Genomic DNA, 12,388 nt, shown 5'->3' with positions numbered 1-12,388 from the left:
AGTGACCTGATTGGGAGGTCAAATTATGTTACCAGGCCATGATTTTTTCCAGCTCTCTCTTCCAGGCTGGTTCCCTCCTTGTGTTGTTCATGGCTGTAACGGGCCAGGCAAGATGGTCCAGTCAGTAAAGTGTATGGCTCACAAGCAGCAAGCATGAAAGCCTGAGGTTAGTCCTATTAGTGAGCTCCAGGTACAGTAAATGACACTGTCTCAAAAGAAAATGTGAGCTGCAGAAGTGAATGATTAAAAAGGAAAGTCATAGTCAACCTCTGGAAACACACACACACACACATATCTGCACACATTCACACACACACCTGCATACACACTTCCCAGACACATACACACACACTGCATGCGCCCACGTACACACACACACACACAACTGACACACATACATATACACATACACATACACACACCTGTATGCACACACACACACACATAGATGCACATACATATATATTCACACACCTGTATGCACACCCTCACACACATACACACACCTGCATGCATAACACATACATATACATGCACCCCGACAGACATACACACACATACCTGCATGCACACCCCACACACATAGATGCACAGACACACACATACACACACCTGCATGCACCCACCCACCTACACACAAAAGGTGACCTTAGCACCTTCCACCTTCATGTCTCTATCTTTATATGTAATAAAGAAGAGCAAGCTCTTCTCCACCAGCGCACACTGAGGTTCTGATACAGCATTCAAGCGGTATTGCCGTTGAGCTCTGTCTACCTGTCTGCCTCCCTGCCAAGCGTCTTGGACAGAGATGTGTAATGTGTCATCAGCCCACAGAAGGGAAGGGCAAGTGAACAGTGCTCAGGATTCTTGCCCATAGATTATTATTCAAGACTTCTCCAAAAGGGAGAGAATGGAAGGAGTCACGCTGGCTGCCAAGGGCGATTAGACGAGAGACAGCAACTGACTGAAACTTCCTTCCCTTAGCAGAAAGTTGTCTCTTTAGAATGCCGTTGCTCTGTTTGCTCTGATTTCACATTTTCTCAATTTTCTTCTTCTAGTTCTGTGTTTAAAGACTCTGTTGTGGTTGAGATATGGAATGACCCTAAGGTCTCGTGTGTCGGGGACTTCACTCCAGATGTGATGCTGGGGAAAGGGCAGGGCTAGTAGACGTGATTGAATTATGAGAGCTCAAAACTGGTCACTGGGTTAATTGATGGACTCACTGTTTGATGATATTATTGGAAAATGTAAGACACTCAAAGGTGGAGGCCAGGTAGCAGAAGTTTCTCACTAAGGCTGTGCCTGTTCTTGGCCTATTTCTCTAGTTTTGTTTCCTGTCCACCTGGAAGAAAGCAGACTTCTCTGGCAAGCACTTCACCTTCCAGCTAACTATGCACTGAAACCCATGAGCGAAAGAAAATCTTACACACATTTGAAAAAAAAATACGTAGAGTTAAAAAGAGCACTTTTTATTGTTGGAAACAGGTTGTGTCTGGCCACTTACTTTATACTACCTATAGCCTTTTGCAAACTTAGTTCATTTAAATAGCTTGCAGCATTTCTAGGTCTTTTGTATTTTAGACCATCATATATATGTGCATATATGCATATGTATATATACACACACATGTGTGTATATGTGTATGCATATGTGTATATGTGTGTATTATATGTATATATAATATAAATAAATATATGTGTACATATATAATGTGTGTAAGCATGTTCATATATATACATATACACACATATATATGTATACATATATGCATGTGTGTGTATGTATGTGTGTGTGTATATATGTATATAGTATATATGTGTGTATATCATATATATGTATATAGTATGTGTGTATATATATATACACACATACACATAGTACCGGCTAGATTTGTGTCAACTTGACACAGCCTGGAGTTATTACAGAAAAAGGAGCTTCAGTTGGAGAAATGCCTCCACGAGATCCAGCTGTAAGGCATTTTCTCAATTAGTGATAATGGGGGGAACGTCCCCTTGTGGGTGGTGCCATCTTTGGGCTGGTAGTCTTGGTTCTATAAGAGAGCAGGCTGAGCAAGCCAGGGGAAGCAAACCAGTAAGTCACATCCCTCCATGGCCTCTGCATCAGCTCCTGCTTCCTAACATGCTTGAGTTCCAGTCCTGCATCCTTTGGTGATCAACAGCAATGTGGAAAGTATAAGCTGAATAAACCCTTTCCTCCCCATCTGCTTCTTGGTAATGATATTTGTGCAGGAATAGAAACCCCGACTAAGATATATATATATATCTTAGTTATATATGTATATATATATATGTATATATATATATACATATATATATATATGTGTGTGTGTGTGTGTGTGTGTATGTGTATATATATATATATAGTGTGTGTGTGTGTGTGTGTGTATGTGTGTATATATATATATATATAGTGTGTGTGTGTGTGTGTGTGTGTGTGTGTATTCTATACATAATTGTGCTGGCTGGGAGCACTGGTACAATGTTGACTTGATGATGAAGACCCTTTGACTTAACTATGATTTTATACAGAATAGTCATGCATTCACACATGCATAGCTTGCTTCAGATTTTTTATACATGCCATACCTCTTCCCATTCAGCTTGCTGTGTCAGTGTGATCAGAACCTTCATCTGTTACATACACTTGCCCCCCTCTACCCATCCTCCCTCTGAATTAGCCTTACTCCTTTACTCACTTTGCTTTTCCAAAATGTATTCCCTGCAGGAGGGTCTCACTACAACAGTATTGCATGGGTCCTTAATGCTGATAATATTTTAGGTGTTCTTATAATCCATAAAGTCAGTTTTAGTGTAGGTAAAATCCTTAGCTCAGACTTTCTTCTAAGTATCTAAGTGATACTGTTCAGTTTTATTCTGGAATAGCATGGTGCTACTGGAGGTTTTGAGGGAATATAGTTTTATAGTTTTAATTTCCATGTAAACCATATGTATGATTCCTTTTAGATGCCCAAAATATCTTTTAAAATGGCATCAAAATATCCTTGGGAGGTCTGCTCTTTTCTGAAAGTAAACAGAGGTGTAGTAGATCTGGGAGAATGCCTAGGTGTGTGTGTGTCGGCGGGGGGGTCACTCAGGGAGGGAAGGGAAAGAGTAATCTGTATGAGAGAAAAAAATTAAAAATCCAAAAAACAGCATCAAGATGTACTAGATGTGTAGAATAAATATAAGCTGCCCGTGTAAAACATTGGCAGTATAGAGAATAAAGGACATCTCTATATTGAGCTATTTCTACTACATCTGCTCCCAGGGTTCTGGGGTCATCTCAGAAGAGTAGAAGGAATGGAAGACTACAGAAAATCTGTATTTTCTGGTCACAGGAAGGCAGTTACACATATGAATTTCCAGCGGTTCTAAAAGGACACAAGACATACACAATATCAAGCCACACAAAGTGCCAGCATGGGACGTGAATGTGGACGTGATGTATTCCCCACAGGATGAGTTGCTGTTGGTAACTGAGGACTGTTTGGATAAGGAGAGTCTGTTGTCACAAGGGGTGCATTCCTTGGGAGGCTACACCCTCCAGTGGGTGTCCTAACACACAAGCATATACTGACAGCACTATGTAGACTCAGTGATCATTTTTAAAGGACACATGAAATTGATAGAGATTAAAGTTGGAGGTGAGTGATAGGAGAAGAGTCAGGGGGAAGGGAATAGGGGTGGCCTTGATCAAAACATTGCGTGTCTTCATGAGATTCCCACAAACAGTGAAAGTTAAAAAATAGATCAAAGAACCAAGATATTTCTTTAAAGAGTGAAAAGCAGGAAAGGATCATTTATTTAATGTGTCCATATTAGAAAGATGGACACAGAAGAAGGGAAACCCCCAAAGTCTGTCCTTTGGGTCCTCATATGAGAGTAAGGTTTAACTAGAGAGCTAAGATCTGAGTCTCTTTTGCAAGGTTGCCTGACAACTTGTAAATATTTTTCCAGGAGACAAGGACTCTATCTGCTTGTAGCTACCTTCTCTAGCTATAGATTTCTCCTCTGGCTGTAGATTCCTCCTCTGGCTATACTGCCCTCCTCTGGTTGCCCCCGAAGGTTTTAGTCTTAGCTTCTTTCAACCAAAGATTTCCAATCTGATAGCCAAAGAAATAGGAACAAGCGTCCCTTGAATACTCCCATTCGTGCCCAGCATGCCAGCTACCTTCTCCGGTAACTTAAACTTTTCTTTAGCACCCAGCTTTGTGGCAACGTGCCTGTGTCTGAAACAAACACCACAAACACAAAACAAGTGGGATTCAGGGTTAGACCATGTTCAGTTGGTGTCAGGTTAGCATGCTTAAGAACCCTTTCTCCATAATCTCCTGGCTTAGAGTTATTTTTGGAAGGGCTGGCACAAGCAACTCCATCTTTTTAGTCTGAAACAGGATCTCCACATGAAGCCTAGGCTAAACTCCAACTTAGTTCTCCTCAACTAACCTGCAAGTTCTATATAACTTCAATTCACACCCCACCAATAAGCTGATCCCGAAATTTACATAAGAGATCAACAGATCAGGAAATTTTATTTTGAGCTAAGCAACATCCTCACCATACAAGACCCGTTAGAAATGTGTACTAATTAACATTGTGACCCTGGAACAAGAGCAGGTAAATAGATCAGCCAATGAGTGCACAGAATCAGGAAACAAGGAAACACACCTGAACATCTGAACTCTAAGTTAAAATTATATCCCAGAATTTTGTTTTAGAGGCTGAAATCAGTACTGGGGATGGGGGGCACTCAGGTTTCCTTGTTCCCAGATTTTGAGCTGAGATTGAATTATAATAAGAGCTACTCTCAAAGGGTCAGCCTGTGGCTTTGCCTTCATACACAAAAAATAACATAAAATTGGGGTGTTCAATATGTATACAGGCTATTCTTTGGCTATATATCATGACAGAGTGGGAAATGTCAAAGCAGGTAGGAAATGTCAATTGTAGAGTTCTTTTTGGCAACAGCTCATTGTGAGAGATGTCTGTTTTCTATTAAGAGCAGAATACAACAACGGAAACAAAAGCACCACAGACATTCACAGATAGCCCTCCTCTTCAAAACAGAATAAATTAATAATAATAAATAATGATTAAGAATAATGGCTGATGGAGAGTGTCCTTCGATTCTGGACCATATAATTTGTAGTAGCAAAATCTAAACACAATTAACTAGGCAGTTGCAACTTCCATCCTGGTTTAATGGTGAGATTTTGAGCCTATGGAGATGAGATGCTAAAGTGGATCTATGTGTATCAGAGACTTAAACTGGCCCTGTTACTTACTGCTCTTACTAGGTCCCTAGGAAATGTTTCTCTTGCCCTGAACTGACACCTTGCCAGCCTTCACACCAGAGTAAAGACAACAAAGTGCATTTATGAATAGCAACCAGGCATGTGTCTTTGAAAATAGCCTTTTGGATGAAATCAACATTATGTTTTGGGTAAAAATGATTTTATTAGCCAGAAGTGTACAGGTGACAAGTAGTCACTTTCAGAAAAGGAACTGATTTGAAAAGTGTGTGTGAAACCTGGAGAGCGCTGTTTCCTGAAACAGGAGTAGCAGAGCCCTGGGTATGGACTTGGCTTCACATTGTTGACACACGAAGAAGCTCTTTTTAATTAACTGGCCAGGAACTTAATATCTTCACATATGCAAGGCAAGTCGGCTAGCCCAGGCAACCAGATACAGCAGCTTTGTCTCTTAGTTCTGCGGCCTTGGCTTGCCAGGGAGCCTCCTAAGTCAAGGGCATTAAGACTGGATCTTAAGTAATGGTTTTGTACTCAAGTGTTCCTTGGGAAAATTAGGATATGCTGAGCACTGGCAAAAAGTACAAAGTGACCTTGCAAATTAAAAATCGACAACAAGAAGAATAAACCAAAAGAAGCCAGATTAAAATATTCAAAAGATTAATTTGCTGAACAGCATGTGAGCCTCATTGAATGAGAGATCTTTGGAGCTTTGGCAATGTATGAAGCTGGAATTAAACAGAGCATCCATGAGCCTTATCTGCTTTTGCTTAACTTGTTCCTAAGCCATGCCTAATAATCAGAAATCTGTGGTTTGCTATCTTAGGTCATATTTTAAAGGCATATTTTTCATCTTAGTAGGAATATCACATTCTGGTTGTGTCCTTCTTAATGGATCCCTGGACTATCTATCACCTTAACAAAATTAAGAATAGTTATCCTGAAAATAGAATAGGATTTCTTCTTATTTCCTTATCTTGATATTTTGTAGTTCTGATACATGTAGTACTTCCCTCCTACGTATAAATACATTCTTAGGTGTATTTATACAAGTCTTTAGATTTTCCTTTGCTCCCTTTTTGTGCTCACTCAGCTGGGTTCACAGATTGTCTATGAGATATTTACATTTACATTATATTTATAAGATAATTATAACTTAAGGTCAGTTACTAAAATTCCTATGTATTTATAAATTCTCACCACCAGAATTCATGTATGCTTTCTCATAAAAAAAAGTTCTGAAGGCAGGCATGATTCCTTGTTTATATTCCTGTAATCCATAAAACCTAGAAAAGACCCAGTAAATTATTCTATGAGTCACCTACAGTTTGCATACCAAATATCATAACACCCATGTCCCTTCACTCAGTAAATACTTACTAAGCCACAATAAGACTTAAGTCTGGAGAGACCGGAATGACGGACAGGATGGTGGGCTGCCTGAGTCTCAGCCTGGTGTGGCCACTGTGGGTCCCTGGTAGAGAATGATCCCTCAATTCATCAGGAGTCACAGAGGAATGGAGATAGGCTAGAGAGAAAGGCAAAAGGAGCATCAGGAAAACAACATCAATAACAACAAAGCCTCAGCTCAGCATCATATACCACCAAGTAAAACCTCCATTGCCAAGAATAGGTTAAAGCTTATTTAGTGCTGACCATTAGAGGTCCCATAGTCCCTACCCAAACACCACAGGCTATTGATAAGGCTACTGGTTATTTTCCACAACAAGGTAGTAAGGCTCTGTTGATGAAGATGGCATATACTCATGTCATCAAACATAGAGAAGTAGAGCTGGTGCCTAACCCCTAATGACAACACCCAGGGCACCAGAAAGTACTCTGCATGCTACTACAGGAGATAAGTAATCAACAGTGTTTCCCATATAGAAACCCTGTTACCTACAACTGGGACCTGCCTGAAAGATATGCTAGTTAAATACTGGCACAAATGTTATGGGAATAGCCAACTATTTTTTTGTTGGATAACATGAGATGTAACCCATACTTAATACCACTAAAGGAACTGAGAATCTGAGACTAGATAGGTCATAATGCCAGGGGAAACCTCTTCCTATTAATCTGCTAAAGGAATATACCAATAAAATGAGATGCATTGCTATGTCAGCATTCAGTGTGCTTCTCAACTCTCACCCAAGAAGCTTTGTCTTGCTGTAGATGGGAATTAACACAGAGATCCACAACTGGACAAGTGCAGAGAGTAATAGACCTTGGAGCACTCTGTCTAAATGGGATGTAGTCCCTAAACTCCCCCCTCGCCCCCTACAGATCTAGGGATCTATGCAAAAAAAAGAAGCAGAAAGATTGAAAGAGCCAGAGGTGATGGAGGAATTCAAGGAAATTGTGTTATCTAGACACAACAGGACTGATGCACACATGAACTCATAGAGACTTTGGAAGCACACATAAGACCTGCACAGGTTCAAGCCATAGACATCCAAGCAATGCAAAGGAGGAAGAAAACACAAGGTCCCAATCAAGGAGCTACTTACAACAGATGCCAGCTGGAAAAGGAACAGTCAGTTTTTTCCCCAAAGGAGCATCACTGGGTATATCAACCACACCCTGGGCACGCACCCCAGCAAGTCGTAGCAGCCAAGACAAACTGGACTCCATGATTTGGAGGCTTTATTTTTGTGAGAATTTTCGTTTTTGGCTTGCTTTGGCTTACTTTGGTTTTGTTTTTGTTTTTTGTTTTTGTTTGTTTTGGTTTGGTATTTTGGGTTGTTTGTTTGTTTGTTTGTTTGTTTGTTTTCAGATGGGGTTTCTCTGTATAATAGCCTTGGCTGTCCCAGAACTCATTGAGATCCATGTGCTTCTGCCTCCCTAGTCTCAAGATTAAAGGTGTGCACTACTACATCTGACTTGTTTTGTTGTTGTTTGTTTATTTGTTTTGTTTATTGTCATATTGGTTTTTTTGTTTGTTTTATTTTATTTTTGTTTTGTTTTAAGGTAGAGAATGAAGATGGATGAACAGAGTTGGATGGATAAAGTGTTGAGAAGGACCTGGGAGGAACTAAGGGAGGGGAAGTATATAATCCAAATAAAGAATATGAAAGAAAATTCAAATAAGCATAAATATTTATTAAGATTCTGCTGTGTCAAAGAAATCATTATATTTCTCATGAAGTAACTTTTCATAAAATGACAAAGGATGAAAACACAGACCTTCAAAGCAAGAAAGAGATTTGGAGTATTTCAGCTTAACATGTCTATCTGAGGAAAGCTTGCAAGAATTTTCAAAAGTGAGTTTGCAAAAACTAACTCTGCAAGAGTAAATGCCAGGCTGAAAAGAAAAAATAGCTGGTGACTGGTGGAATTAGAATTAATACCTAGACCTAGTAACTTTGCTACCAAAACCTCCCTACTTATGAGCTGATCAAAGTGTTTTGGAAATACATTTATGATTAAGAAAGTCTTATGTGTCTGTCATCTGCTGTACCAGGAAGTTGTGCTTGGTCACAGTTTGTCATAATAAAGCTACCTTAATAAATGTACATTCCAAAGGTTTAGAATCAGAGTCAAGGAACTTAGCATGGCACCATTTAACTCATCGAATTTACCTTCAGGAAATTCTAGTAACAGTACAAGATACATACCAAGAACTATGATGAAGATTACTAATTGAAGGTTTCTTATTAAAATATTCAATCAGAGATTTTGCTACAGCTATATGATAAAAGACCAAACCCTTTCAGAGGACATGTAATCAGACATCAAAATATGGCATGGTATTAAGGTATATCTAATGTAATCCAATTCAACATTTAAAATGTAAAGTTGCATGAGTGCACTAATATGTTCTCTGGAAAATCAACTACAAATTTTAACTCATTCTTCTTGAATAACGCAATTACTACTGATCTTGGTTTTGTCCTTTTTTAAAATATATTTTCTGCTACGTGGTCTTATAAAATAAGCATGAATTAACATGTAGTAAAAAGAATGTTGTCTTGAAGATATATGTGTGTTCACAGTACACCTAGCAAATAGCCAAGCTAAGTAGCCACTCAGTGGATTTAATTTAGGTGATTATATGAGGGCTCAGTCATCCACAGGTATCCACAGCTGCATGTGTTCAGGATTGTGATGGTTATGGTATATCCAGAAGACAGTTGTAGAAGCCCCCATTTTCCAGTTCTTACATCCTTCTGCCCTCTCTTTCACAAATTCTCTGGGCCTTGGGTTGGGAACAGCATTGATAACAGATGTCTTATTTAGGACAGAACACTTAACAGTCATTTATTCTCAGTGTTTACACCAATTAGTCATTTCTGCCTTAAGCACTGTCCATTGCAAAAAGATACATCTCTGCCTAAGGCTAAAACCAGCACTAGTCTGTGAGTATAAACACTAATATTTATAGAGTAGTTTGGCTATATCTGACTAATAAATTTTTAAATGGTATTTTAAATAATTAAGAATTTCATATGGTGTGTTTCATTTATATTCACTCTCCCATCCACTGTCTCCTTGCAGAATGACCCTACCTCCCCACCTACCCAACTTCAAGTTCTATTTTTTTAATATCCATAAAACTCAGTTTATGTTAATCAACTACTCTTAAGGATGGAGCGTTGCCTACCCTGGAGTGTGATCAACCTACCAAGGGCCACACTCAAAAAGAGAACTGAGTATCCCTCTCCCAGCAGCTAGCAAATGCCAGTAGCACCTTAGCTAGGGGTAGGACTTCATGGCCAGCTCCTCACATATCAGCACTGGGACTTTGTCAGGTCTTTTGCATGTTGTCACAACCACTGTGAGTTCATATGTTGTGCCCTTTTCTGTTCAGAAAATAGTTTTCTTAAAATCACCTACCAATTCTGGCTTTTATAGTTTTTCTGCCCCCCTTTCCACAATGATTTCTGAACCTTAGGAGAAGGGATTTTGATATAGTAGTCCCATTTAACATTCCCCAGTTTCTTATTCCCTGTGGAACTCCATATTAATTGACATCTTCTCTGATGAGGGTTGAGAAAAGCACTGATCCATGGGTAAAACAACAAGTCATTGGGAAGTCTGATATCAGATTCAAATCAGCTTTGACCGTAAATTCTTTCAGCCAATATTTTCTTAACAACAATCCCCAGATTTCTGTGTAAATTTATCTGTTAGCTTGAGTGGTTAGATGAAAAGCCCAAATCTGTAGGTGAGCTTAAGGTTTAATCAGTACTACTGGGTTAAGTAGTAGCCAGGTAGCTGGTAAAGCAATATTTCTGGGTATACCAATCAAGGTGTTTCCAAAGAGAAAGTCAGTGAGCTGGGTGAAAATGATGGACTCTTAACACGAGTGAGCATCATCTGATGACTAAGAGCCCCAGAGTAAATAGGGGGTGATGGAGGGCAAATTTGGGGCTCTCATGAGCTCTACCATATTCATTCCCTTCCTTTGGAGATATGAAGAGGATTCTGGGCTCCCTGGCTCTTCGATTGAAAAACTCACATCAGTGTTTCCCTTTCCAGGATAGTTGGACCTTTAGCCTTGGACTGAGAGTGGCACCATTGGCCTCTGTTGTTCCAAGGCTTTAGGACTTGGACAGGTACTGTGTGTGCTTCTCTCGTTAGCTCCCTTGCAGATGACTTATTGTGAGACTTCCAGGGGCCAGGTTTCACAACAAATACATCTTGTCTTTCTCTGTCTGTCTGTCTATCATCTATCTACCTCTCTGTCCATCCATTCATCCACATATCTATCCATCTATCATCTATTCAGCTATCATCTATCTATCTATCTATCTATCTATCCATCCATCCATATACCTATCTGTCTGTCTATCACTATTGGATCTGCCTTTCTAGAGGACCCAAATAAATAGAAAACTGATGAAAGCACAAATAGTTTTATTTAACATCAAATTTAAAGTCTAAACCTAAGTCAGATTCCATTCTTATGACACTTGTCTTTGAGTGGACAGTCTTTTTATCTCTTCTGATTTTTCCTGCTCTGTCTTCATTTCTATAAGCCTACATTATCCATGTTCTTAGTTGTATACAATTTTCTGCAACACCATCACTTACACTATCTTAGCGGATATCACTATAGTAAAGCTCTATAGACTAACAGCCTATAAATGATAGAAATTCCTTTCTTATGTCTCTGGAAGCTGGAGGTCAAAGATCATGGCAAGAGTGTATGTATATTCTGATGAGTATCCCTCTGAGTTGTAGACTACCACATCCTTACTGTGACCTCATATGGCAGGAAAAGCTCAAGGGAGTGTTTTGGAACTCTTTTATAAAGACACTTATCTCATTAATGAGGGCCAATCCATTGTGACCAAATTACATGCCAAAGTCCTTATCTCTTAATATTGTCTTATTATAACTTTAACACATCTCAACACACTCAAACCACACTCATTCTCCACAGTTTGTTTTCTATCCTCAAGTGCTTTGGTCCAGCAACCACACTAAGTGATAGAAACACATCAATGACCTTTGCTAACCATATGCCCTAGCTGATTACCTTCTGCTAAAATTGTGGTTTGGCAACTTTACATGTTTCAGTTTTATTTCATTGTAGTAAAGTGAGAATTGTATAATAAAATAAAACATTTCACTAGTTACTTAAAACTTATAACATAATTTTAAATTAATATCTTACTGGATAGAAAAAGGAGAAGGAGGAGAAAGAGGAGGAGGAGAAGGAGAAGGAGGAGGAGGAGGAGGAGGAGGAGAAGGAGAAGGAGGAGAAGGAGGAGAAGGAGGAGAAGGAGGAGAAGGAGAACAAGAGGAAGAAGAACAAGAAAAAGAGGAAGAGGAAGAAGAAGAGGAGGAAGAGGAGGAAGAGGAAGAGGAAGAAGCAGAAGCTCCTCCATGGGGTGCTGGCACTAATGTCATGGTAGGATGACAAAGCCAAGACAGAAATCTAATGACATTATTAGTGTATGTAGAAACTGAAACTTACTAGGGGGTGGACCTTGAATATATCAAGGAGAGAGGAAAGCAGACACAAGCATCTCATGCAGAAAAAGCATTCTATGCCCAGTGCCCATCTTTGCTTTGGGAAACCCTTCCATTTGCCTGGTTTGCTTTGGCCTACATAGGCTACATAGAACTATAGCAACCCTGCGTGAATATTTTCTCTTACCAGTCTGTCA

At 39.5% G+C, this 12,388-nt stretch overlaps 1 long non-coding RNA gene across 1 annotated transcript in view; it reads right to left on the bottom strand.

Moving 5' to 3' along the window:
- Positions 1 to 12,388, bottom strand: part of 4930555G07Rik (RIKEN cDNA 4930555G07 gene) — a 67,797-nt gene that overhangs the window by 26,512 nt on the left and 28,897 nt on the right. The window contains exon 2 of the long non-coding RNA NR_165498.1: positions 6,651 to 6,798. This is a non-coding gene — a long non-coding RNA (RIKEN cDNA 4930555G07 gene). The remainder of the gene's footprint in view (positions 1 to 6,650; positions 6,799 to 12,388) is intronic.

The sequence above is a fragment of the Mus musculus genome, chromosome 10 (genome assembly GCF_000001635.26).
Source record: "Mus musculus strain C57BL/6J chromosome 10, GRCm38.p6 C57BL/6J".
NCBI classification, from domain to species: Eukaryota; Metazoa; Chordata; class Mammalia; order Rodentia; family Muridae; genus Mus; species Mus musculus.
The sequence above is the reverse complement of the archived record's forward strand: the minus strand, read 5'-3'. Positions and strand labels throughout refer to the sequence as shown.